Source organism: Macrotis lagotis, chromosome 1 (genome assembly GCF_037893015.1).
Source record: "Macrotis lagotis isolate mMagLag1 chromosome 1, bilby.v1.9.chrom.fasta, whole genome shotgun sequence".
Classification (NCBI taxonomy): Eukaryota; Metazoa; Chordata; class Mammalia; order Peramelemorphia; family Peramelidae; genus Macrotis; species Macrotis lagotis.
Window position 1 is genome coordinate 181,605,894 of NC_133658.1, and position 27,801 is coordinate 181,633,694.

At 36.0% G+C, this 27,801-nt stretch overlaps 1 protein-coding gene and 1 pseudogene across 2 annotated transcripts in view; one reads left to right on the forward strand and one right to left on the reverse strand.

Moving 5' to 3' along the window:
- The window catches only part of SNAP25 (synaptosome associated protein 25), a 91,838-nt gene that overhangs the window by 32,599 nt on the left and 31,438 nt on the right, over positions 1 to 27,801 (reverse strand). The window lies entirely within an intron of this gene.
- LOC141519453 (uridine-cytidine kinase 1-like) lies at positions 1,796 to 9,879 on the forward strand (annotated as a pseudogene).

Consider the following 27,801-nt stretch of genomic DNA (forward strand, 5'->3'; position numbering starts at 1 on the left):
AAATAGCCCAGTAAGAAACATTGACAGTGAAAATATTAGGAGCAAAATTTTGCCTGAAATTCACACCACAAATTATTGAGGGATATTTGAATGACCCTCACTCCTGTAGCCTAACGGCTACATTTTCATCTTGAAAGGGGAATTAATGTTCCCAAATACAATCTCACAAACCTCATTAAAACTATTTAAATGGGACAGCATGAGACAAACCAAGTTGTTCCTTGCTTTTGTCAACTTGTTTTTATATTTTTTTTTTCTGCAGGGTTTAAAATGATAAAGGTTTGGCCCATTTTCCTACCCAATTCTCTAAGGCAAAGGGGTTCACACTGCAAACAAGATGATTTCTTTTTTTTCCTATCAGGTGAACTGGAGGGCTTCGGAATGGAATAGATCCAGAGGGATGGGCTTTCTTTAGGCAAGGCTAATATCTAGCTGGTCTGAGGAAGATCACCTCTTAAAGTGGTTGCAAATTCTATAAATCCTACTAATCAAAGAAGGGGGAGCCTTGGAAGCCATAATGAAGTTTAAATTAAATAGCTTGGTTTTGGAATCTAATTGATTTAAAGCAACTACTACATGAGCTACAGCAAAAGGTTAACTGAGTTTTTGTCACTGGTGTCTGGCACATTAGCCTGAATATATCATTCTCAAACATTTGTTGAATAAGAGACAGGATTAAGCAGCATCTGAAAAAAACAAGACTGTAAAGATAGCTAGAGGGCTAGAACACTAGATAGATCTTGGAATGGCTGGTCATTTTTGCACAATGATTGTTTATATAACTAAAAATACAAAAAGGTTGGCCACCAGGAGAATGCCCCTTGGCATCAACTGGGGATGGTTTTTCCCAAAACCCTGTGGGAATGGTTGTCAACTAATCCTTTAATATAAAAGAGCTTCCAGTGTCACAGAGGATTGGGGAGAACTAGAGAAACTTACCAAACATCCTAAAAATGGAGAAAAGAGAGACAGAGTATAGAGTAGAGCTTTTATTTCCTTTATAGAGATAGGTCCTTGGCAGGAAAGAGCATAAGAAGGGAAGGGAAAGAAAAGCTCTGAAAAGAATTGTTAGCACTGTTTACACACTGATTGTGTGTACAGACACCACTTAATAAATACTCAGAATCATTTTTTTTTTCAAGTTGGAAGAGGCTTTTCAACCTGGGAAGGACCTTCCCACTGTATGAGAGTTAGCCCTGATTCAAGTGGACCCAGTCCAAAGGAACTCCTTTTACCTTCCTGCCCCTTCCCAATCCCTACAATAGATGTTTATCCAGTTTCTGTTTAAAGGAGAACTTACTACCTTTTAGATTTGTTGTTGAATGGGTTTGATTCACCTTCTCAGAGAAAAGTGAAAACAAAAAGTGAAAACAAAATAAAACTTTTAAGGCCATTTTTTACCCTGTAATATTTTTAGTTATGTGTTCTTGATTTTGGCAACCAACCATAATTAGTATCATTAAAGAAGTTCTAGCTAAGGTCAAAGAGGACACAAATGCTAATTATAGAGAAATCAATGAATAGTTTCAGTACTAGCTGAGCAAAGAAAGGATCAGTGATGTATTCAAGGTCATACAGTTAGTCAAGGTCAGAGTTATCTAGTCCAGTGCTCTACTCTCCCCCATGAATCATAGAATCATAGGTTGTTTCAGGGAGGGAAAAGATGACATGAAAAACAAAACTTGGTTTGTAACCAAGCCTGTGGGACTTTACAATTGCAAATTACAATGAACTTTTATGACCAACCAAAAGGTAAAGGAGTCCCCTGCACCTCTCCAGAGATTCAACATTTCCGATGATTAGAGTCAAACAACAGTACTTTGCATTAACAGCAGGGTTCCACTACTTACATCAGCCTCCGAAATGTCAGGGGGTTTGTCATTGAGAGAGGTGTTTGGTGCAAAATATGGAGGTCTCAGACAGAGAGAAATCTCATGAAAAGTCAGTTCTTTCTCCTGCTTGACCTTCCAATGTCTATCAAAAGATAGTACAATATAATCTGCCTTTGTTTTCCTATTATGCTGTCCATTTTCCTCAATCACAAAAAAGTCAGAGGTTAACTGAGATTAACTAGAGATAGATATAACACAGTCTAATCTTTGCCTAGGTGTTAAGAATTTTCCTATTTGGGGTTTTAGAACAATTGAAACTGAACTCTGAACTTTTTTTTCCTATAATAAATTCCCTGAAGGTAAAGAGGAAGGAATCAAATAGACAGAGGTCATTATATTGCTCCCTGCGCTTCAGATGAGCTAATTATTATAACAAATATTAACCAGTGCTTTCCAACCATATGGACTTTTAGTTTAGATGAAAACTGAATTTGGGTAAGAATTACAGCTGTTATTATCTACATGTGTGACCTTGGGTGAGTCACTTGACCTCTATAAAGCTCAATTTTTTCAGAGATAAAATGAAGAGCTGAGTCAGATGACATTTTAAATTCTCTTTCATTTTTAAATTTATTGTCCTGTGATTGAACTTCAAGAATCTGATTTTCCCATTCTAACTCCCCCTCCCCCAATTCTTTATCATAAAATGTTTATAAGGTGGTTAATATTGCGTGTGTAGCAGGAAAATGTCATTGGCTTCCTCTAGGGGTTGTGTTCTCAGACTGGCATTTGGCAAATTGCCTTCTATCTCTGTGTCTGGTTCCTCATCTTCAAGAAGGGAAGTGTGGGTCCTCAAGAGGGAGGTCGTGTAAAATAAGATAATGTCTGGAAAGTACTTTGATCAATTTGGAGAAAGGAGCTAATTATCTTGATTCCACCCCTCATTCCCCCCCCCCCCCCTTTTTTTTGCTTTGACTGCAAGAAAATGCTATCAAGGATGGACCCAGTGCTATTATTTTCACTGGGGGAAATCTCTCCTTGAAGTTAATGCAAGCCTAAGTAGGGAAGTGCTAATTCTAAGGGAATAATTAAGCAAGCTCGGCTGCTGCTGAGAGACAATTCTATCAGACTTCTCCCAAACATTCTAGCCTATTTGGAAGCAATGGAAGGTAACCTGGGAAAGAGACCTTTTCCTCAACTTTTCTAAATAATCCTCATTATGCAAATTAGTGCTAAAATTCACTTAATCTCCTAGGTTACCCCCTAACCTGAGTTCTAATTACTTCTAAGCCCCTAACCATTAAGAAGCTGCATTATTATTGGCATACATCTTAAGAGAATGGGAGATCTGGAAGACTGTTGGAAATCTTGTCTTGCACTTTTAGTTTAAGAATGAGGACACTGATGCCCAGAGAAATGAAGTGACTAGAATCATGGGAAAAATGAAAATGTGGAGTCAATGGACCTAGATTTGATTTGCATCTTAAGAGCTATGTGGCCTGGAGCAAATCACTTGATTTGCTCATCTGTATTAATATTTGCACAAAGCCATTCTGAGCAAAGTTTGGTAATCCTCAAAAACACTTGATAAATGTGTGGGGTTTTTTTATTGTTACTTTTCAAAAGTGTAGGTGAGGTCAGAGCAGTGGACAGGGCACCCGCCCTGGAGTCAGGAGTACCTGAGTTCAAATCAAGCCTCAGACACCTAGCTGTGTGGCCTCAGGCAAGCCACTTAACCCTATTGCCTTGCAAAAAAAAAAAAGAAGTGTAAGTGGTTGGGGAGCATGAATTCAATGCAGAACTAGGACTAAAATCCTATGTTTCTATGTATTTGAATTTCTTTTCTCTCTCTCTCTCTCTCTCTCTCTCTCTCTCTCTCTCTCTCGCTTCCTTCCCATCTACTTTTCTATTGATCAATCCCTCAATAAGTGTTTATCTAGTAACTGATTGACAGCCAGCCAGCAAGCTCTTTGGGAATCCTTACAATATCAAAAGAACTTTGGAAAGGTCTCCAGGTCATTAGATTTATGGCTGGGAGGATGGAGGTGGGATGAACAAGAGCCGTACTGAATGGGTCATCATATGGATAACTTGCAATCTGATCATAAGAGGGAGCCACACTGAAGAGACAAGAGATGAAATTTAATATTATTCATCCAGGAGCCACAACAAAAGTATAAATTCTATGAGGCTAGAGATTTTATCTTTTATCTTCTCATGCTGTTTCCTTCTCTGCCTAGTATGATACTGTATATGATGATACTCAACACATCATGGTCACAGAACATTGAGACTTGGGAAATACTTAATCCAACCCTCTCATCTCACTGATATCAATAAATGACTTGCCAAAGGTCATGCAGCTAAACATAATTGGTGATATTTATTCCTGGGCTTGATGACTGACAAATGTATTTCATTTCAAAAAGATAGAGCCTTGCATTCTATTGAAGGAAAGACAGTTATTAGGAAGATGAAAGTGGAACTATTCTAATCTCAAAGAATGAAGCTTGACAAAGGAAGGACTGGTCCATGAATTATTTCATATAGTTAGGTAGTTTAATTCAGTCTTTTGAGATTGTACTGCCTCTTAAAGAAACAATAGTATCTATGGTCTCTGTAGGAGAGGCTATGGAAGTTGGTATTGGTATTCGAACTTGTTCATGTTCATTGTAGAAAAAAACACTTAATAAATAACATGATCCAGTATAACATTAATAGTAAAAGATTATTATTGACATGTCAGATCCTAAGGCCTTGATTAGAGGTGTCTGTCTTTAAAGAATATCTCCCTTTCCTTCCCTTCATCAACAAAGCTCTAATTTAGATTTTTCTGTTTGACTCACCTTTGGGTCAATTAATATACTAGCATCATGAGTTTGGCTAAAGAAGGAACCTTAGAAATCATCTAAACCAAATCCCTTCATTTTTCAGATGAAGAAACTGATCTCAAAGAGAATAAATGACTTGCCTAAAGTCTTTTTAGAGCCAATATGCAAACTCAGATTCCTCCTACTTCAGACCTGGTATTTTTCTTGCCACCTACTTCAGTCTCCACAACTTGAGTCAAACTATCTTTTTTGACCTTGATTATCTGAATTGTTTTCCCTCCACACCTCTAGCTCTATTCCTCACTCAAGGTTAGAGTACATCTGTGCCTCTAGCTTTCATGATATTGTGAGTGTGTGTTTTCTAAGTTTGGAAGGGGGAATTTCTCCACAGATGTAATGATATCCAAAATGTCAAAACAGCGACAAGATTAGCCAACTTCCTTCAAAGTCAAGTGAAGTAAGTTTTAAAGTGTTGTTAATGTTTGTCCTACATTTTTAAAGACCAATGATATCACAAAGGTGTTGTCTTGACTTGTACATAAATTGGATTTAAGAGATAGGGAGACAAGGACACTTTGAAAACCACCTATTCTAATAAAAAAGCTAACATTTCTGGAGCACCTCTGGACTACTGAAGCCAACAAGCACCTTTTTCATAGAAACTAAAAGAACTCTGCACAATTGATGAATTAGGATTCATGCCTCTGTTTTCCTGCTGGAGAAAGATGGGAGAAGTGGTGAAGCCATTTTCTAAATCTCTCTCATGAGTCAGTTTTGGAATCTTCTCGTTAGTGAACAACAGTTCACTAATTGGATCAGATAAAATTGGAAAATCTGTCCAATGACTCCAGATGAGCAAAATATAGTGGAAAAAAAAAGCATTGATTCTGAAGTTGGAAGACTAGAATTCAAGTGCTGGCTCTGATGCTTGCTATGTGATAGCATTGAACAGTTAATCTCTCTAGCCTCAAAAATCTATTTGACATTTGAGCCCCTTCTAGCTCTATATAAATGAAACCATGAATAGTTATTTAGGCACATAACCATTTAAGTCCCATAACTTAAATGCTTATTCTCAGTGTAACCAAGAATTCAGGAGGATGGCCAATAGCTAAAGAATTTAGTAGAGAGGTCCAATTCATCCATAGTAAATTTCCCAGCTATGTGTGTGGTAGTGGTTGTAGGAGGGCACAAAAATAAGTCAAAGACTGGTTCTTTACTATATCACTCTAATATTTTGGCTCTGCTAATGATCAGTCTCTGAAGAATAAAGAAGACCAACTAGCCAATTCAAAGAAGGCTCATATCTTCCATTGTCACAGTTCCTCTCTGGTGCCCAGTTTTAATGAGTCAAAAAGGCCTTGCAGCATTTCTCCCCTTCTATTTTCTATTGTTCCCTTGACTAATTTCTCAATTCCACTATTTGGGCTTTTCTAGATAATAATTCTTTCCATCTTGATGTTGGCATCAACATGGTGTCTTCTCCCCTCCCCATAGTCTTCTTAAATCTGACTGACTATATAAAGCAAGGCATGCTGCATAAATATCCATGAATGCATTCATTAGATAACAAATTTAGAGTCAGGAGAACCTCAGAGATTATTTAATCCAACTTCCTAATTTTCAGTTGGGGGGAAATGAGACCCAGGAAGATTAAGCTGACTTGCCTAACAAATTAAATGTCACAGATATAATTTCAACCCAGGTTCTCTGATTTCAGTAAAGGTTCTTCCCATGCTACATTTTATATAGATATGATTTTATAAAGATTAATTTACATTCAATAAACTTTTGATTATCTACTGTAAGCAAAACATTGAGCTCTGTGCAAAATATTCATATTCCTGGTCTCCTTAATGGGTATCATTTGATAATACATTGTGATTTAATTAGGCTGAATCAGATGCTTTTTGGATTCCTTATACTTTTCTAGACTACCTGTGCATTCCTTTTTACCTCTAGTTGCAAAACAATAGATGAGTACTGAATTTCCTCATTTAGAAGAAGCATCCTTTTTGGACAAATTTGGGGACTAAAAATTGGGAGGATCTTATACAGTGGTTGTAGATTTTTTTACTTGCATTTCCCAGAAAAGATTTTTGTACAGTGCTGAATTCAAGTTCAAAGTGATCCTGATTGCAAAATTAAATGGAAATCGGCTGCTGAACTTAGATTGGTCCTCCTCCAACTGAGAAAACAATCCTAGACTGACTAGGGAAGAAGAAATTCTCCTGAAAACCCTCCTGGCAGAAGAAGACCATGAGAGGCAAGTCAGCCAAATGGCCTGAGCTAAAGAGGGAACTGAAGAGATGGATTGAAGAGCAAAGGGAACTGGAATTTCTGTGTCCACAAAGATGGTTTAGTAGGAGGCCAAAAGAATTGCTGATGAAAAAGAAGTGACTGATTTCAAAGGAGGACATAACTGGTCCTTCAGATTCATGAAACAGAATGGACCAAGCATGCATCCACGTACCAGACTTGCCCAGGGAGGGCTTGTGGTCAACCACAGACCAGAGCACAGGCGGAGAGCAGTCAGAGATTAATCATCAACACAGATGAGGACAAGCTAATGGATAGGAGTTTTGATAGTGATGAGGAGTTGTATGAATTTTATGATGAATAAAACTTGAGTTTAATAACTTTATGTAATTCATCTTTTTCAAATTTCAGGTCCCAAACTTAAGGTGATCTTATACAAGGGGAAATATGGTAAGTAGGCAAGTAAGGAAGTAAATCTTCTAGAATTCAACTAATACTTTCTCATTTTTCCAGTATTTTTGGAGAGGAGGTCTACTCCATGGAGACTCTGCCCTGCATCATTCAGGGATGACTAACAGCCAGGAAGGTAGTCGATTTGGTGTGGATAATCTCCTTTGGTTTGTGACTTTTTCTTTAGGCTGGCATTCTTTAGGATGCCATGACCTAGGGCTTAAACTCTTCACTGTCAGGCTGGGAAAATGGCTTTGGTCCCTCCTAATCATAATACAGAGTAGCTGGTCATGATTAACACTGAATTATACTTGAATCTTTCATTTCTGAAAATGCTAGCATTTTCTTTGTCTTTTTGACAAATGAGACCAAACAGGTACAAACTTTAATTTAAGTATTATTTTCTGATGGTTTACTTGGAAACTATAACAGAGGACAACTTCTATTAAGATAAGAGGATGGTAAAATAAAATCTGATTATGTCTTTGCTGACCAATTCAAGGACAAATTTCTAGAATCATGTCAATATAATAAAGTTATAGGGATGGTTTGATGGAGAAGCTGATAGATAGAAACTGATATGACAATTTCAAAAACAGTGGGAAGACTCACATCAAAAACAACTCTCCCATTCAGGTGCTAGCCTTTCTGTAATTCTACCATTAGAGATTCATTTATTTGGAATAGATGAAGTCCAAATTGACAGAAATAGGTTGTTTGATTGATTGATTAATTGATTGATTAAAATAGCTTGCTGGTTTACCTCTCCTCTTTGATACTCATCAAAGATATTACCAAATCCATGAACAATGACAATTCTCTTTTCAAATTGGGGGGAAGTAACATTTTAGTTACCAGTATCCTAGCATGAAGAAATTTTTCTGTACACATTGACTAGAGACAACCAAGACAGGATGAAAGAGTAGGAAATTAGGAATAAGCATTCTTAGACTAATTCTCAGACTAAAGGCCAACTTTCCTTAAATTGACATGTTTCTAAGTTTCAAGGTAGAGTGTTGTTCTAGTGACTTAATTCATTCTTTGTCAGTCAATTAAGTAATTACATCATTAGAATGTAAGTATTTTCATTCTTGTCTTTGTCTCCTTTATCTTGCCAGCACCAGGTACAATTCATTGTCCATAATATAATAAATGCCTAACAAATGCTTCTTTTTTCCCCTAACAAATGCCTCTTGATTTGAATTGATGATAATGGTGACATTTTTATGACCTTGATGAAATAGCAACTTGAGGGAAAGTCATTCAGAGCTTCCTTGTTGGGATATGACATCTGAGTCAGTTAGAAATGTGTGAAAATTAATGTGGGTATGTCCAACTCACAAAATCTATGTATCCTAAACAGTGTAGAGCAAGGAACTGTAGTCCATTTACATCCTCTCCCCAATCTTATAATCATTGGCTATTAGAAGGAATGCAGGAGATGGGCTCTGCTAGTGGTGGCAGTGACTTGGCTGCTACAGAGGAAAGGTACCCTGATAGGTGGCCCTTCATAGGCCAGTAGAAAGTCCACAGTGTGTAGAAGATTATGGGATTGCTGGGTCAGCATGAAGTGGACCACTGGTCATCCTGAGTCATGACAAATTCTACAAGGTCTTGCCCATGGAATGGAAGGGCAAAACACTGAAGGCACCCAGCTAATTTTTTTTTGCAAGGCAAATGAGGTTAATTGACTTGCCCAAGGCCACACAGCTAGGTAATTATTAAGCATCTGAGGCCAGGTTTGAACTCAGGTACTCCTGACTCCAGGGCCAATGCTCTATCCACTGCACCACCTAGCTGCCCCGAAGGCACCCAGATGAGTTTTGAAATTACTTAATGCACATGATCCTTAAATACATTCTGGAGGGCAAAATCATTGAGGTCACGACCTTTGATTTTGTGACCCATTCAAGGCCCTTGGTTAGGTTCTGTGAATTCTTTGTGATCTGTGCCTTCCAAGTCTTCAGTACCCTAAGGCATGAAGCTGGTTGTACATACTACCTGTGACCCTCTCTCTTCTTCAGTGTCCTGTTATTTCACCTTTGCCTCACAGATTACTGGAGACACCTGTGGTTTGCCCTGAGGATGTGCTTCAGTTTAAGGGCATTTTGGTTTTCCATAGTTGAGATCTTGGGCATGTTTCATGTACCGCTCTATTGGCACTACTCAAATAGATGTGAGACTCTCCTATAGAGTTCTCTGAGATATAAATCCTGGGAAAGACTTGGAGCAGAATGTAACTCAGGACACCATATCTTTGTCAAAACTTCCTTTGAGGAATTATGCTGCCAATTAATTAAGAAGTAAGCTGATGTGATTGTTCCTCAAGGAGTTGACAACATGGTTGCCATCCTGATTGTACAGCATATTCAGAATATTTTGAATGGTGACATCTGGCAGTGGGGAGTTCCAAAGGGACAGAATTATAAGAAGTCATTTCTGACCCTGAAGACTCTACTGTTGTGCTAACTTATGGTAAAAAGTTCTACATGAAGTCTAACAGATAATGTGTGAATGTGTAGATCTTTCTTGATGACAGATAATGAATGTACCTAGAGTCACCTATATAAGAATATAGGCAAATGGGGTTAAGTGGCTTGCCCAAGTCCACACAGAGTCACCTATATTCTTTAAAAAAAAAACCTCATGCCCTAAGCCCTTTAAAAAACTCTATGAGCACCTATTACAAAACCATTTTTGGATTGAACTAATCATTTAGGAATAGAAAAATGTTAATTTTATTCAATCTTAAATGTGGGAAGAACTAGAAGAAGCTTCTTGATATTTTTATCTTTCATATATTCACAGAAGGCTTCTGAAATTTCTTTGGTTATCTGAAAAATATCTACCACCTGCATGAGTGGTGGATATTCTATACTTGCTCCCAGAAGTAATGTTAATAAAGCATTTTTAAAATGAATTGGGGGTCTGGGACCTGGCTCTGAGATTGTAATGAGCTTAATATGAACCATATAGAAATGTCTTCATTCCTCCTGAATTAAACATAGGACAATAAGTAGAAATGAGAATGCTGAGAAGCACTTCAAAAAAAGAAAAACACAAAAAACTATTAGACATAAAGATGAATATTTCCAAATTGGAATGTGTTCATAGAGGATCCAAAATATTCACACATGCCTGGTAGGTTGCCTGTCAGGTTACAACAGAATCAAGATTTATCACTAAAAACTCAATCAAAATAATTCTAGTGTTGGTATGGTTTTGACTTGAATGCCTAAGCAAGCTGCTCCAGTCATATCAAGGCTTCCCTGTTCTAGGATAGAGGATACATGCTGACCACCAAATAGTTCACATTGTTAATTATTGCCCTGTTGGGTAGATGCTTTTCTTTGAGCTAAGTTATAGGGGTTCAAAATGAATGTTGTTGCAAATTGACCTTCCAATTTCTTATCAAATATGGCTTAGAACAGAATTATATATGTGAAAATGTTTTGGTTTATAAGTCATGTGTGGCTAAACTTCTAGCTTTTCTGAGCAGCATTACCCAACAAAAATTTGTCAAAGGTTGCATACAGAATTTGATATTTATTTTATGACTACAATGTAACTTGTATTACCAATGGGATTGGGTTTCAATGGGTACCAAGTCACATGAATGAGCTATGAGAGTTGCATACAACCTTTGCATACAACAGTTTGGACACACCTGATCAATATAGTTCTATGATGATGGTGGTGATGTTTGTCCTTAGTTTTCAAAGAAGGCCATGACATCAAGAGGTGATGCCATGATAAGCGAGTGAATTGGATTTCAGTGAGAGGTGCTATACTAAGTTACCAGCCTCACTTTTTCCTCCAGAGTCATCTGGATCTATTATTCAGAAATGAATCTGGTAACTGGAGATGATCCTGGATGGGAGACAATTAGGGCTGAATGACTTGCCTAAGATCACATAGCTATTAAGTGTCAAGTGTCTGAGGCTGGATTTGAACTCATGTCCTCCTGACTCTAGGGCTGTTGCTCTATCTACTGTACCACCTAGCTGTCCCCTTCCTTTATATACATATATGTGGAATTGTATATATATATATATATATATATATATATATATATATATATATATATAATTGTATATGTATATGATAGATAGATGAAAGTTAATGTGTGAATATACATATACATACACACATTATCTTTCATCTATCTAGCTGTCTCTTTGTCAATCACTTGTGGTTTTCTTCCATCAGATGTGAATCATTATAGTAATTATGAGATATAAGACAGGGAGCCTTGTTTCAAGTTCTTTGGGGTTTTTTAATTATGATTACCTCAAATCTTGGCCATGCTTAATGTATTGTTTGGGGATTAATAAATATAAATTTTAAAAAAGAGAAGGAAGGAAGGAAGGAATCAAGGAAGGAAGGAAGGACGGATGGAAGGAAGAAGTATGTAGGGTAATCAAGTCTACTTTCCCTATAACAGAGAAGATTCCCTGGGAGACATGAGATGAGAAAAAGAAGGAGGTAGACAGAACTAGATGCTTCTGATTCCGAGGCTGGGGATTCTAAAAGCACCTATATATCAGGTCTGATCCAAAATTAATTTTACTCTAAACTCAGCTAATTTGTAATGCAGCACATTTAAAAAAATTTAAAAGTCAAGGGTGATAGTTATACAAACCCATTCAGTGCCATGTACAATTAGATGAGGTCAATGAACCATTTCATATTCATGTTGAAATTAATGATTAGGCAGAGATATGTAGGGGAGACAAGGTGAGGTATAGTTCCCACCTCTAATTCTTCCAATTCTGACTCTGCCTTTATGTAATGACTTTGAATTTTTCTTGTCCTTGGTTTCATAATCTGAGGTATTAAAGTGTTGGAACAGATGATGTCTGAGTTTCCTTCAACTTTGCAGTCCTTGAATTTCAAACCCAGGGCTCTTTTCAGTATAATACCCATCTTAATGTCATCCCTCTTAATGTGAGTTCATCTATTGTATAATTGCTTCTGTTAGCTTGTAGACATATATCCTCCCATCATTGTGGCATTCATACTGGAAAAATGAGACTCAGAGATCATGGTCACTAACATTAATGATAGCAAACGATTTTTTATTTCCCATCACTCTCTAATTTCTCTTGGACAAGAATGCCATATTCAATTCCAGAATTTGTCAGATAAACAAAGTTTATGAATAGTCATTTAGAATGCTGTTTTCCTAGAGAAATATACTCTAAGGATATTCTTAAGGGAACATAGGAAAATTATTGCTACTGCCCATGTATCTACTGAGTCCAGTCAATTTACTCTAAGACAGATGGTCATGTCATCCCATACTAGGATTATAACAATTACAGAACTGGCTGGGATCTCCAGTTTCATGCTGGCACATTCTCTCAGTGGAAAATTTTCTCACTGCTGGTGCCAGTATCAATAGGCCATTTGGTACTGTGAATACTAGAAGGTGAAAGAGTATGTTGCATGTCAAAGGAAATAGGTTTTAAATGTAGTTTTAGCACAAAAAGAAAGAAAAATTATTATAATAGGCAAGTAAGAATTTATTGCCTGACCCAAATTTTTAGGGAAATAGTTAAACTATCACTGCAACTTGATAATTTTACAACTCTCGATCCTAATGGCTACACACACTGCTGTTTGGGGTTTATCCTCTGAAATTGTGTCTCAAACTGACAAGATGCCTTGAGGAAAAAAATACATAGTTGTATATTTTTGTTTCTTTAAATTGGTTCTTTACTTTTAAGATCTAGAGCCCAAACTAAGCATTAATATGAAGGAAATTGTGCAGAAACCTGAGGACTAGAAGCTCTTGTAATAGAATTGCCTGTAGCAATTTGATTCCTAACTACATCTAAGGGGCAGCTAGGTGGCTCAGTGGTCCTGGAGTCAGGAAGACCTGAGTTAAAGTACAGCCTCAGACACTTAATAGTTGTATAAATCTCATCAAGTTATTTAGCTTTGGTTTGTCTCAATTTCCTTATCTAAAATAGGACTTACATCCCAAGGCTGTTGTTTTTATTGTTTTTGCAAGGCAAAACTTGCCCAAGTTCACACAGCTGGGTAATTATTAAGTATCTGAAGCCACATTTGAACTCATTTGAACTACTGACTCCAGTGCTCTATGCACTGCACTACCTATCTGCTCCACCCAAGATTGTTGTGAGGATCAAGTGAGATAATATTTGTTTTTGTTTGTTTGTTTGTTTTTAGTTTTTACAAGGGTTAAGTGGCTTGCCCAAGGCCACACAGCTAGGTAATTATTAAGTGTCTGAAGCCGGATTTGAACTCAGGTACTCCTGACTCCAGGGCCAGGGCTCTATCCACTGCGCCACCTAGCCGCCCCTGCGATAATATTTGTAAAGGACTTAGCATAATGCTTCTCTACCATACCTTGTACACAACCACTGTACTTTTAACTGAATATTGAGGGTCTCTTTTATTAAAGGGAGTACTATTCCCATTAACTGAATACCCAGTCATATCCTAAATGCTTTGGGACTAATGGTTGCAGATGCTGTCTTTCTGCCCCTATAGCCCAAATGTACTGCTTATCTTATCTTTCTGACTCAGGAGAGAGTTTTTTACTAAGGTCTACAAATCTGTGATAAAGCTAAGTGCAAATATATTAAAATTATATTTGAATATATGTATATATATTTACAGAGTATATTTACAGAGGTCTGTGGTGTTCAATAAACATTAACATAAGACCCTATGTATGAGTCCATTTTATGTGCATGGATCCATTGTTCACTCCCTGAATAACCTAAAGAAAAGAATTCACTATTTTCTGGTGCCCAATTTTCTTCATTTCTCCAGTAGGGTTGGTCAAAACTACATTTGCCTTTGAAATACCTTATAGAAATTTTGGGATGTTTATTGTAATGGACTGGGGTGGCTAGGTGGCTCAGTGGATAAAGCACTGGCCTTGGAGTCAGGAGTACCTGGGTTCAAATCCGGCTTCAGACACTTAATAATTACCTAGCTGTGTGGCCTTGGGCAAGCCACTTAACCCCATTTGCCTTGCAAAAAAGAAACCTATTGTAATGAACCAGGGCCTATACTTTTTCTAGAAGAGGAAGATTTTGAGCAGTGTTTTATATAGTAGCAGTTGGCCTATCTACAATACCTGACCCTTTACCTCTAAAGATGTATCACTTAATTTTCTTATGGCTGCATTTGATCTTGATACATTAAAATTATATGATTTTAGCTGATAACATTATAATCATCATCATCTTTGAATGGAACCAAAGGTACATCCTCCTTGGCCAGCATCATGCTTTTTTGTAGCAAACGTAATAAATGGGAATATATTTTGACTTATGAGACTGAGTGATCATTCACTGCAAAAGAAACCTTTGCTGTAGAAATGAATTCACATTGTAGGACTCCTTTAAATATTAAGCTCCAAAGTACCTTTAAGTGCTTTAAAGATCATTAGCTACTTTACTAGAAGATTAGGTACAGAGGAACTCCAAGCCAAAATCTTAGGAAGTGCTGTCATTTTAAGATCAATCAGAAATGAAGATGAAAGCATCACTGAAAAGCTGTATAAATCTGAGGAAGAATACAATTTGACTTTTAAAATTTGATTTGCATACAAATGTCAAAAACACTCTTGTGTAAATGGAGGTACACTTGTGAAAATGGATTCCCAGTAGTTTAAGATCTTTAACTAATGTTTGTGGAAGTAGCTGAGTCTCTGAGAGTATTACAGACTTCACTTTAATGTGTTTTCTGTGACATTTCCTATCACAGAAATATATTGAAATTTTAAGCCTGAACCCAAACTCCCAAAACTAGCCCTGGGAATAATAACAAAATGTTGGAATAGATTATTCCTGGGGGAATGTTATACTGAGGTCATGATTAATACATCAGAAGAAGAATATAAAGATATCTATATTGAACTCTACTATTGTCACACTTTTATAAGAACCAGTCTTTATGTCATGTACTACTTTACTAAGTTGACTCCATCACAGACCCATTGACTGATATTATTGGCAACTGGTTATTTCACCCCCTGGGTTCTATGTATGTGAAGTTGTTGTTGTTGTTACTCAGTCATTTCAGTCATCAGACTCTTCAGGAGGATTTCCTTGGCAAAGATACTGGAATGGTTTGCCATTTCCTTCTCTGATTCATTTTTACGGAAAAGAGAACTGAGGCAAACAGGGTTAAGTGACTTGTTCATCCAAGGTCTCTCAGTCAGTAAATGTCTAAGATTTGATCTCAGGAAAATTGTGTCTTCCTAGTTGCCCTTTTGCATATGAATTATTAAAGTTCAAGTTGATGACATATGAATGCTTTTTTAGTGTTTTATCATGAGGATTAGTTCTATAATCATCAATATTATAAATAGAACATTCAAAAAATAAGAGGGAACAGACTTATCTTCCTATGAGAGGCGAGGCAGGGAAATGTAAGAAAAACTTCTAAATGGCCACATCTCTAAATCTATTAATATATGGCTTCTAGTGAAGACTCATATTCCATTCTTTTACATTCTCACTTTCCCTCTCTTGCCTACCTATCATTGCAAAGACAGAAAGGAAGAGGTACAACCATTGTTTCACAAGGATGGACTGTGAATTTTTCTATTTAGACAGAGACACTATTGTTGGCTCATGTTCAGTAAGACATGAGTTATGGAAATTGCTATTGGGGCTTTGAGTAGTGGGGATTTTTGATTTGATCCATTCATCCAACCTTTCCTACCCAGTCCCCTTTGGACCATACATCTACAGATGGCTGCCTTGTGGCTAAGTAAAAAGTGTCTGTGGGTCTTTTGAGAGATCAAATTTTTTATCCTTATGTGTTCCCTTATCTTGAAGTTTGCAGAAAGCAATCTACTATTTTAGGGGTTATTGCAGGACCTGAATAGAACGCTTAGTTTCTGTGGTTAGGGAGTTTTGCCTCTCTGTATGTGGTGTCTCAAGTGGCTCCCCCTGCTATGAAGGCATGCCATTAAAAAAACTCACAGCTCCCCCTAATCACACTAAGGGAAGGAAGCCATCTGCAACATAAATGGGGCTGCTTCAGTCTTGTTTTGATTCCATGAGCAACCTGTCTCAGGGTAGAAATAGTACATGGGACACTTGGGAATCCTATTGGTGGCTCTACAGGGTGATGGGGAAAATGATTCATTGTGGGAGATGGAAATAGGTAATGGGACAAAAAAACTTTAGGGTAATATTTTCCTCGAGGTCGATGCTATCATGTACAGGCTTGGTGACTGCAATCCTAGGCATATACCTATGACTCTGAGAGAACCTGGTATTGTACATTTGCATAAAAACTAGAATCAGGGGCTCATACATTTAGAGTGGGAAGGAACCTGAAAAGCTCCTAAATCTAATCCATTCATTTTATAGAAGAGGAACTGGAGGTTGAGAGAGTATAAAGCTGGAAGTTTAAGAGCTGAGAGACCTTTGCTCAGGATGTAAGGCAAGATCTAAACCCAACTCTTCCTGACTCAAGATGCAACATCAAGTCTTCCACACAGGGTAGAAATCTACATACTCAAACTCAAGAACTGATCTGAGATGGCTGGTTTGGGGAGGAGACCCAGTCCATACATTTCATTTTTCTCATTACTTCAGAAAAATGGGATCAAACCTTAACCAGCAGCTGAAAAATTCCATATTTTCTCTTCTTTTCATCACCTGGAAGTATTCCTCAAGTATGTGATGCTGAGTAGAACAAAGCATAATCACTGACCTTTCAGATTTATTATTTAAGATAGCCTTCATTCTGTTCTTCTGTAAAATATTTTCTCCAGTAGATATGGAGGGAAAGGACCCTTCACTGACTTCTCCTTTTGGTGCTTTGGGATACATATATCCTTGCTCCCTCCCCCTGGTTAGAGATGGTTTTGCTGCAAACAGATGGTGACCCATCTGTAGATTCAGTAGGGAATGTGCTTCCATATCTCTGCCAAAGGATACCTGCCAGCCACCAGTCTTAAAGGCCCAGACCCAACAACTTGCAAACTGTAAAAATCAGACTTTTACCCTGGTTGCTTTTCCATTTTCCCAGAAGCTAGAGTGTATATACCAACAAGCAAATAGCACTAGTGATAACCTTTTATATTTGTATGTAAGTTTTACAGTTTATAATGTATATTCACAGAGATCTCATCTGTCTAAAAATAATTTATAAGTGCCCCCATTTCTTAGAGGAGGAAATTGAGCTTAATGGAGAATAAATAATTTTTACAAAGTCACTAGTAAGAGGTAGAACCAAGACTCAAAACCAGGTATTCTGATTCTAAACCTCCTGTTTTTTTCTACCACATTGTACAGTATATTGACTCAGCTTGCAAATTATTTGCCCTTTTAAACAATACACACACACACACACACACACACACACACACACACACGTATGTATGTATATACCAAAATGTTTCCAAGTTTTCTCCTCTATTCTGGAGAGCAGACACTATATTTCTTTCATATGCATATTTATATCTATATATAAAAGTTCTTGGCACATGGTAAACATTTAATTAATGCTATCTTTCTGGCCCTGAACTACATGCTCCAGGTGCCAGCTTACCCTGAAAAGTGCCATGAGGTCTCCTTTCATTGAAATATCTATCATCCCCTGTGGCCTTCCGAATCTGCAAAATTTCTCACAGACCCCACCCTCCCCTTTTGAGCTTACTTTTTCTGGGATGTCTTTCCCCATTAAGAAAGCTCTTGGTAGGCAGGGACTGGGTCTTTTTTTCCCCTTGTATTTGTATTCTTAGAACTTTGCACAATGTTTGTTGTCGTTATCATTTTTCTGTTGACATAATATGTAACATGAAACTGATAAATACAGATATGATAATTTGAGAGCGCAAAGATTAGTATTAACAATCAAGGGGAAAAGGAAAGGCTTTCTGGAGAAAAGTACATAAATTGAACCTTAAAGAAACCTCTGAATATCAAAGAGAAAAGAATATGATGGAAAAGCAGAAATTTAAGGTTGATGAGTTAAGGAAAGCTTTTATTATGTGGCAGTTTAGATTTACTGAGCAAGTATCATTTCAGAGGAAACATGTTAATTGAACATTAGTGGCATTTTTTTTCTCTCCTTTCCCTTCTTTTAACACCATAGGTGATGTCCTTGATAAGTTCAGCAAGGGAACATTTGCTGCTGAAGAGTTATGTGGATGCTGTTAAGAGTGGAATTAATTTGCATCCAAAATGACCTTTGGGGGTAAATTTTTTAAAGTATGTTCTTGGGCAAGATGAGAAAATGTTAGCTTAGTGACAGGAGCAATTGAAATATGGATACACTCATTGGTTTAAAAAGAGGCAGATGCCTGTACTTTAATGCAGGTAACTGACAATGAGATTTTGGTTTTGCAAGGCCCTTAATGACAAGGAGTTTATGACCTTGGTCTAAAAATGGATTTGAAAATAAAGGCTTCTCTAAAATCAATTTATTAATTAAAGAATTAAAAGTTTTGCTGGAATAACAAACTCTTAGAGAAGGAAGGGACTGCAACAATTTGATAGAGATGGTTTTCCCTTTCCTCTAGGTAAGACCATACCTAAATCATCCCAGATGCTCAATTACCTTATTTGAGGAAGAGATATAATTAACCCAAAGGCAGCTTTCATTTGGTATATGTATATATGTATGTATGTATGTATGTAGAAAACTGCAAAATAATTCTTCATGTCTTCTAAAGCCACTCTACCTAGTTACAAGATTATGGAAAATTGGGGATTGTGAAATGAATCTCCCTCCCATCCAATACTACCCTCTGAGAAGGAAAAATTTAGGAAGTTTTAAAGTAACAAAGCAATTATAAGGTATTTTGTTCTTTTTTTAATATCTTAAAAACTCATATAAGAGGAAGAAGTTTTGGGTTTGAATGTGAAATATTTCATTGATTTCCATCATTCCTGCTCTTTCCCTCAGTTCCAATTTTTATCACAATTTAAGGAATGTTATCTTTAAAATAGGGAAAATTGACATGCTTGTTTCTATGCTTTGGGGAACTCTACAGTATTAGTAAACTGGGCAATGTCAAGTCCACAGCTTCAAGGGAGAAAAGGTTGTCTTTGAAAATTGGTCCTAAAAATTTCCTGAGAGTATTATATGTAAATTTTTCCCTAGCTTTCTCATCATTTGTAAATTGATTTATGAATTGTAAATGTTTAGCAAATGAATGAATGAGTGAATAGAAAGATGGATAAATGAATCATCAGAAAGAAAAAAGGGAAACTATCAATTCCTACCTACATGACCCCTTCCTCAAGATGCCCTTTATGCTTTCCTTTTAAATTTTTACTGATGATCTTAATATTTATTTTAATTCTATTTCAACTCTATAGGTTTTTGGTTTTATTATTGTTGTTGTTGGTAGTGTAGTATTAATGTATATGGTATGACATCAGGGGAGTGCTGGTGTAAGTTTTAGGGTTCCAAGAGCTGGTTGTTAAATTTTTACTGTGAGCATTTATACCTCAGGAATCAGCAAATACTATAAATCAGGGTTTGATTTATTGTTTTGTGGAGTGTATAGATTTAAGAAACTGATGGAGAAAATGTTCCCTGGAGCTAATTTTTCCCTGCAGAGAGTTACCTGTTAAACATAATCTAATAAATTCATTTGTCTAATTAGAGTAGGAAGGACTAGTTGTTAGGGAGGACTATTATGTGGGAGAAGTATCAGAATAAGGGGCAATGTGTAGACTACAAAAATAAACCACAGAAAAATACCTAGGTTTCATGTAAGAAATACCTTCCTACCAACTATAGCCATCCAGTAGTGGAATAGGTGGACTCAGGAATTAGTTGTTTTGCTTTTATAGGTACCAGATGACCATCTGCCAGTGATTGGGTAAAGGAGATTCTTAGTCAATTATGGAATGGACCAGACAGCCTTCCAACTCCGTGGACCACAAACCCAAAACAAAATATGATCACTTCAGACAGATCTTATTTTGTGCCCCTCCCAACCCCTCCTATTTTCTGAACCTTGCTTTATCTGAGAATTTGGTACTTGAGTTAACCCAGAGTTTTGGTTAATTGACTTATCATCATTCTTAGAGGGACCTATTTCTTTCATTTCCTCCTTTTTGACTGAATTTCTCAACTGTTTTTCAAATACAGCAATATAAGAATAATGGTGATTATTATACATTTTATTTAATACTAAAAGCTGACTTTATATAGTACTTCCCAATAAGAAAGCATTTTGTGAATTATTTTATTTGCTCCTTACAACCCTGTGAGGAAGGTGGGTGAGGGGTCATTTTCATTTTATAGATGAGGAAATTAAGGCTCAGAGTGAAATAGAGGATTTGAACCTTGGGCTTTCAATGCTGTTATAATTGTCCTGAAAAAAGCAAAATAGGCAAGCATGTAATTATTTAAATTCTCTAAATTGTCATTGAATTTAGGAGTAGGGATTGGTGAAATTACCTTTTCTTCAGAGACCCAAGCAAGATTTTTTCCCCTCAAAGTATACATATATATATATGCATATATTTTCTTTATTCTCCTAATAATTTTGCAGGAAATTCATAAAATGAAATGAATTGCAAATTGCAATGAAAATGCTAAAAAATAGAATGAGGAGTTTTTAACATTCACTATCAGAATATGATAAATATGTCAAAAGAACAAATAAGAAAGAAATTACATGTCAATACAGTATTAGATCTAATAATTATATAGAGAGTTAATTTTTAAAAGCCAAAAATGTGTAATCTTCTTTTCTGACATACATAGAATATATGTAAAAAATTGATTATTATTTTAATTTGACCTTTTTTTCTATCAAGTTCATGGTCAGACTGCTCATGTGGAAATGATTAGTAGTAGAAGTAATCAGTCATTTTTTCCCCATTAAGATAGTTAATTTTGTATGTGTGTTGTTTTCAATGCTTGCTATCTCTATTACCTTCCAAATCCCATGTTGAATATAATATTTATGATATATGGTCATGGATATCTGAGTATTCTATAAGCCTTGGATCTTTTGACAAGTAGAAACCTCCTTTCCTAAATCCCCAAATGCTTTCAAAATAGTCCCTGGTATGTTTCCTCAGAAAGGGGAGTGTGTATGTATATTGGGGGGGAGAGGGGGGATAACAACTGAGTTCATAGAAAAGAAATCCTAATAATTTCATTTTTCTAAATTTGCTCCCTTTGGTCCTAAATTGAGGAAAGCAGACTAGTAAGGGAAAAATATGTGGGCTAGTAAACTGTGGTGTTTCTTTACAAGTTTGTGGTAAACCACATTTTCCCCATTTTTTCTTAGAATAGATACCATTATCTAGTGCTTCCTTAGTGATTATATGACTAAATGGTATCCTGCAAACTACCTGGTTGAGAAATGAGTTGTTTTGCTTTCTATTATAAGGTATTTTGTTAAGTCTCTGCTCATCGTATTTTTTGAAAGCTAATCTAGGATAAATATGAAATAAACATTCTTGACTGCATAGTATGTTTGGTGATTTTAATTCCTAGAGAAAACAGAGAAGAGTCATTTTTGGGTGATCACACTGTGGGAGTGTGACATAAATGATGATGACATAAATATTACTTTAAATTGCTAACTCTTTTCATGGGACCCATAGTTCTGATTCATTTCTGTTCAAGTGATAAGGATATTATCTTTTCTGATGGCATATATGTGAGAAAGATGTTGCTTCATTAAATTAACTACCATTGGGGTGAATTTTGGGAAAAAAGATTAGAAAATGAGTCTGACTGCTCTTTCAATTCAATCAATTTGTAAGCTCTCTCAGGGTGGTGGGGATCATGTCTTATACTTTAAAAAAATTAAGAAAGCCCACTACGGGATCCTCTTCCAAGTAGATGCTTAATAATTGAAACTTGGTGGTGGTGGTGATGACAAAAATAGACATTTATATTGCACTTTAAAGTGTGCAAAGCACTTCAAACAAATCATCTCTTTTTGATATCCACTTCCTCATCTGACCCAAAGGGGAGGAGTAAACTGTTATCACATTCATTAAGCCCCTTATCCTTTCATTGTTTTAAGGAAGTAACATAAAGGATAGGGTAATCATTACTTCTAAAAGCTTCCCTTTTTTCCAAGGAACAAACTATTCTTTACATTCATAGTCAGTGAAGTAGAGAGTTAAATTAAAGAAGTGCTTTTCTACACTGATATTTTCCCTCTACCCTGGGCAGACTTCTGATCAAGACTTGGATATGTCATTGGAAATTTGCTGGTGGGTATTGATATCAAGTTCACCATAGCTTCACAGTACTACAGTGAGGCATCAAATCCTTCTTCCTCTTTAATGATATTTCAGCTATTTGCCTAAATAATTTTAAACCAAGTCAGAAAAAGAAGCCTCTCTTAATAAGGACATTTTGGTAAATTGGTAGTCTTTTTTTGAAAGTGTCCTGCCTTAAGTTATTTTAATATAGGTCAGCATAAAACAGACACACATACAGAGATCTAAATCTAGAAGAATTAGGCAGTTTATTGACAATAGTCCTTTAAGTTAGAATTTTTTTCCATTTTAATTCTGATTGTAGTCTAAAAAGTGAATACTGGAGATAGGGATGCAGAGAGGGTGAGGGATTAAATAGCTCTGTGTAAGTTAGGATGAAGGACATATACATGGTAAATTTCTACCATATTTCATTTGGGGCATATCAAAAAAAATCTATATTGCTTTTCATGGGTTAAGGCTTCCACATGCATCTGTTGAAGCAGTAAACAAAAACTGACTTCTTGTTTTTTTCTTCCAATTTCACTTGGTATTTGTTTTCAATGCAAACTTAACCTGGGGGATACAACTACAGCCCATTGGGGAACTCTATAATTTTCCATATTTAAATGAAATGTTAGAGGAACATGAAGGAATCTCCCAAACAGCCTAAGAATGAAGACACAACCAAATCTTCCATTTAGATCTGTCTTCTTTTAGCTTGCATTGAATGACAAACAATTCAAACTTAGTTGTAGGATACACTCAAAGGGATGCTTGAATACCAGAAAGGAATTTAAGGATCATTAAGTCTAATCTTCTTGGTTTGTAGATGATGAAACTGAAAACTAGAGAGATTATGACTTGTCCAAGTTCAAATAACATTATTAGTAACTGAGTTAGGGAGTCAAACAGATATCTCTAGCTACAATTCAATGTTCTGTAAAGAATATGATATATCCATACTCTATACCACTGCCGCCTATGTTTTCTCATTTTAAGGTGGCCATGGAAGAGACCCAGGAAATCTGCCCATTTTCTTCCTCCCCTCTAAGAGATTCAAGCAAACACGTCAAAAGTTTGGGAGCTCAAAATATTAGAGAGACTATTCAATTTTACTTTCTTTTTTTCTTTCAATGTGTATCCTCTTCTTTCCTCTAAGAAAATTCAATGCTGTAAATTGCAACTGGAACATCATGGTTCAGAATCAAAATGTCCCTAATCAAAGCACAAGGATTCTAAGATGTTGAAGCAGGTGATGCAGAGAGAAAGAGTAAAAGTATTTCAAGAGTACAATGAAGTCCAAGAGAGAATTTCACTAAATAATTTATATCTACAGGGACTTTTAGTTTCTTCAGCTCTAGGGCCCTTGCCTTTGAAAATCTGGACTTTCATATATTTATGATGCAAATTAAAATAATTTATCATATTTAATTGGTGGAGATGACTTAATATGGGAACTAGAGAGGAGCAAGAAAAGCATGTACATTTATGAATTAAAATAGTTTGGGGATTTTCAAATAGCAATGCCTTAAATAATTGGGAAAAGATAAAAGACAAAATTCAGAGCAGAAATAAAATGCATTGCTAATCATAAGGAGATCCATTTTACAGACCGAATTATAGTCAATGAATTTATTCTTCAAATCAATATTTTTTAAAATTGTGTTTTAGGTAGAAGTAATTGTGCTAGGAGATTTAAGTTTGATCCTTGTCCTCTAGGAGCTTACATTTTAATTGAGGAACAGGTTCCATCACCATATTAATTATAGTTACTCTAAAGTGAAATGAAATGACTCTGGAACTGGGAGGCTCTGTGTTACCAGCAGTCTTCAAGGCCTGGGTGATCATTTAGAGGGTATGTTACAGAGGAATTCATTTTCAGGAAAGGTTTGAACTAGAATGACAATGGGTTCTCTTTGCAATCTAAGGCTCTAGGTTTATGTGATTTAAAATCCAATGGTAATGTTGGAATACAGTCTGGCAAGTCCAAATATTATTGTGAAACACCATCTGGAAACAGGGTAAGTGTTTGGTCCATACATTTCATAATTCAAATTAACACTCAGTCTTTGGAGATATCATTTGACAAGTACTCTGATCCCTTTGTGTAATTCTTTTATGCAATACTTGAAAAAGACTCAGCTCTTACTGTGTTACCTAACCCAAATCATTTCCTGGCATAAAAATTAAGTAATGCAGATTGATTTTTCTTAAGTGTTGAGGACAAAGCATGAGTACACATTTGAAAATATCCTTTGCTATTTAATGCAGGCCATCAATTCCTTTTACAGAATGAAAACATCCCTTCATCTTTGATTTCACTAATGTGAAAAAAAACAAAAGAAAACGAAGTGCATTTCTGCAGGTGTGATTTTTTTTTAAGAAACAAAAAAAAAGGATGCAAGAACTTTAAGTATCACAGTTGTTCCTTTAAATCAACTCATAGATTTGATTTGGCTCCTGGATTTATGGTAGAAAAACAGTATATATGACAAGGAAATTCTGCTCAATTCAAGTCCTTTCCTCTCTCCTTTGATCACAATAATTCCCAAAGGAAACAAAGAGTACAAAGAAGAAATATGTTATCATGGATGATATGAGCTCCTTCATTAAACTGTTTCTTCAGAACAGCAACTGAATTTTGTCTTTCATTGTGTCTATAACATTAAGCACAGTGTCTAACATATAGTAGGTGCTTAATGATTGCTTGTTGACTTGACCTGATTTGAAATAGCAACTTAAATTTGGTTTGAATAACTAAAACTAGGAATTCTGGGGCCAAGAGAATAGTACCAACTTTAGGGTAGAAATTGGAGTGGATTAGACCTAGGTAAGGACAAAAGAAGCAGTGGTCAAGGTAGAAACACAGGTTTGGAATCAGGAGAATAGTCTAGAGAAAAGTATGTCTAGGTCCTGAAGGTCAGAAAAAGAAAGGTATCAAAGGCCAGAATTAGACTTAGAATCCAAGCAGAGAATCTGAGAAGGAATCAAAACATAGGAAGTTAGCAGGATACACTGGACAGTAATCTGGGCAAGACTTGAGCATGGCAAGCTGGAGGCATATAGGGATAGATAAGTGAGAGAGAGAGAGAGAAAGAAAGGAGAGAAGGGAGGAGAAAAGAGAAGAGAGGGAGGCAGCGTCTGGAGCTATCTCTTGAGAGAAGTAAATTCAAATAATACTTATTTATATATGATTTATATAGAACATTCTGAAAAAATACTAATCTTCCAATCAGATTTCTAGGTGTATAAAGTAATCTCTAGAAATAATTATCTATAAAATATGATTTAATTTTCAGTACCAAGAGCTATACTTAAGTTCATAAAAATTAAAATCACTTAGTTAATACATATATAAAATAGTGAAAATAATGCCCATCCCACATATTCTGTAATGAGAAATGAACTAATGGTAATAAAATCCTTTTAATTTATTTTTTTAAGAAAAAAAGACTATTTTGGTCTCGGGTAAAAATTATTACTTTTTTTTTTCCTTTTAGTTGGGTGAGGTTAGTTAAGTTAGGGCATAATGTTAATTAGGTCAAGGTCATGGGTTCATTTCCCACATGGGCCAATTAATCTTATACATTTACAAGGTCAAAGATTGTAACTGAAATCTTGAACAGCTACCTTGAAAAATATATGCCATTAGAAAGACCAATTAGGAAGCATGGATTACTTGGCATGAACCAATCTCCACTCACCCCCTAACCCAGGCCATGTATGTACAAGTGTGTCAGTAGCAGCCATTTTTTTAAAAAGATAAAATGGTGCCTAAGCATGAAAAGATAAATATACTTTCAAATATACCAATAACTTTATTTTCTTTCAGAATGTCCTAATGCGATATAGGATCTAGAGTTAGAAGCTACCCTAAATGCTACTGAGGTCAATGATCTCATTTTGCAGATTAAATAAACTGAGATCCATAGAGTTTTAAGTGGATTATCCAAGGTTACATAAATATGATAGTAAGTGGTATTCTATTCACTATATCACCTCAATAGGGAGGTAAGGGTGTTTGGTGAACATCACTAATTTTTGAGGGAATCGTGCTTTCCCACATAATGTCATTAATGGTATTCATCAACACTGGATTGCCAGGCAAATAGGACTGACTTAGTATATAATTTATGATACTCTCATGAAAAGATTTTTTTTTCCCCTCGAAAATTTCACTATTCAAAATGGGAACTGATTTTGACATCTATGTTGCAGCCTAAATTCTAAACTTGAAGTGTAACTAAAAAGGCATAAAATTAATCTGATACCCTATTAGAAAATAAAACTATGGTCTCTAAAGATGACTCTAACTTCAAATTAGAGAGTCAGGAATTAAGAAGAGGGCATTGTTATGAGATACACACACACACACATGTATAACAAAGTAACAAAGTCTGGTCTTTTTCCTTTTGGATTAAAAAAGTGAATTGGTGACTTTTCCACTCCCCCCATGCCCCACCCTTACCACTCTACTTCTATTCAGGGAACCACTATTCCATTAGAGCTGGAGAAGGTTAAATGAAGTTTCCATTTTTAAAACTGTATTCTTGAATCCCCAGACCACAAGCTCTGGATTTTTCAAACAATCCCTGCAGCCTCCCTTCTGATATGGGAGAAAAATTTCAATTTATATTTAATTCAAGTGAATTCAACAAACATTCATTAAGCAACCATGGTTAGAGGGTACTCTGTTACTGACTTGAAGACACAGTCCCTCACCTCCTATTATTCCGGTGACAGTTAAAATATAGGATTCATTCTTTATCAGCAATGACAAAGTTCATATGAAAAAAGTCAATGTATTGAGGCAAGGGGAAAGATGAAAAGGAATGGCTCTTTGTTTTTCCTTATTCAAAGGGTGTTGAAAGTTGAAATATGTGAAGGGAGAAAGGAAATAAGCTTTTATTAATCACCTACCATGTTCCAAACATCAGGCTCAGCATTTTTATAAATATTATCTCATTTGATTCTCACAACACCACTAGGAGGTATGATCCCCATTTTACAGTGGAGAAAACTGGGACTGACAAAGGTCAAGTGACTTGCCAAAAGTAACATAATTAATATCTGAAGCTGTATTTGAACAGGTTTCAGTCAGTATGCACTGATTCACTCACCCCTTTAATATTTGAATGGAAGTTCTTAAAATGAAATGTCTCTGTGGGAGATAATCTTGGAAGACTGGTCTTCACATTTGAAAAGAGCCATGGATAGTTAGAAGTCATTGTGATGAAT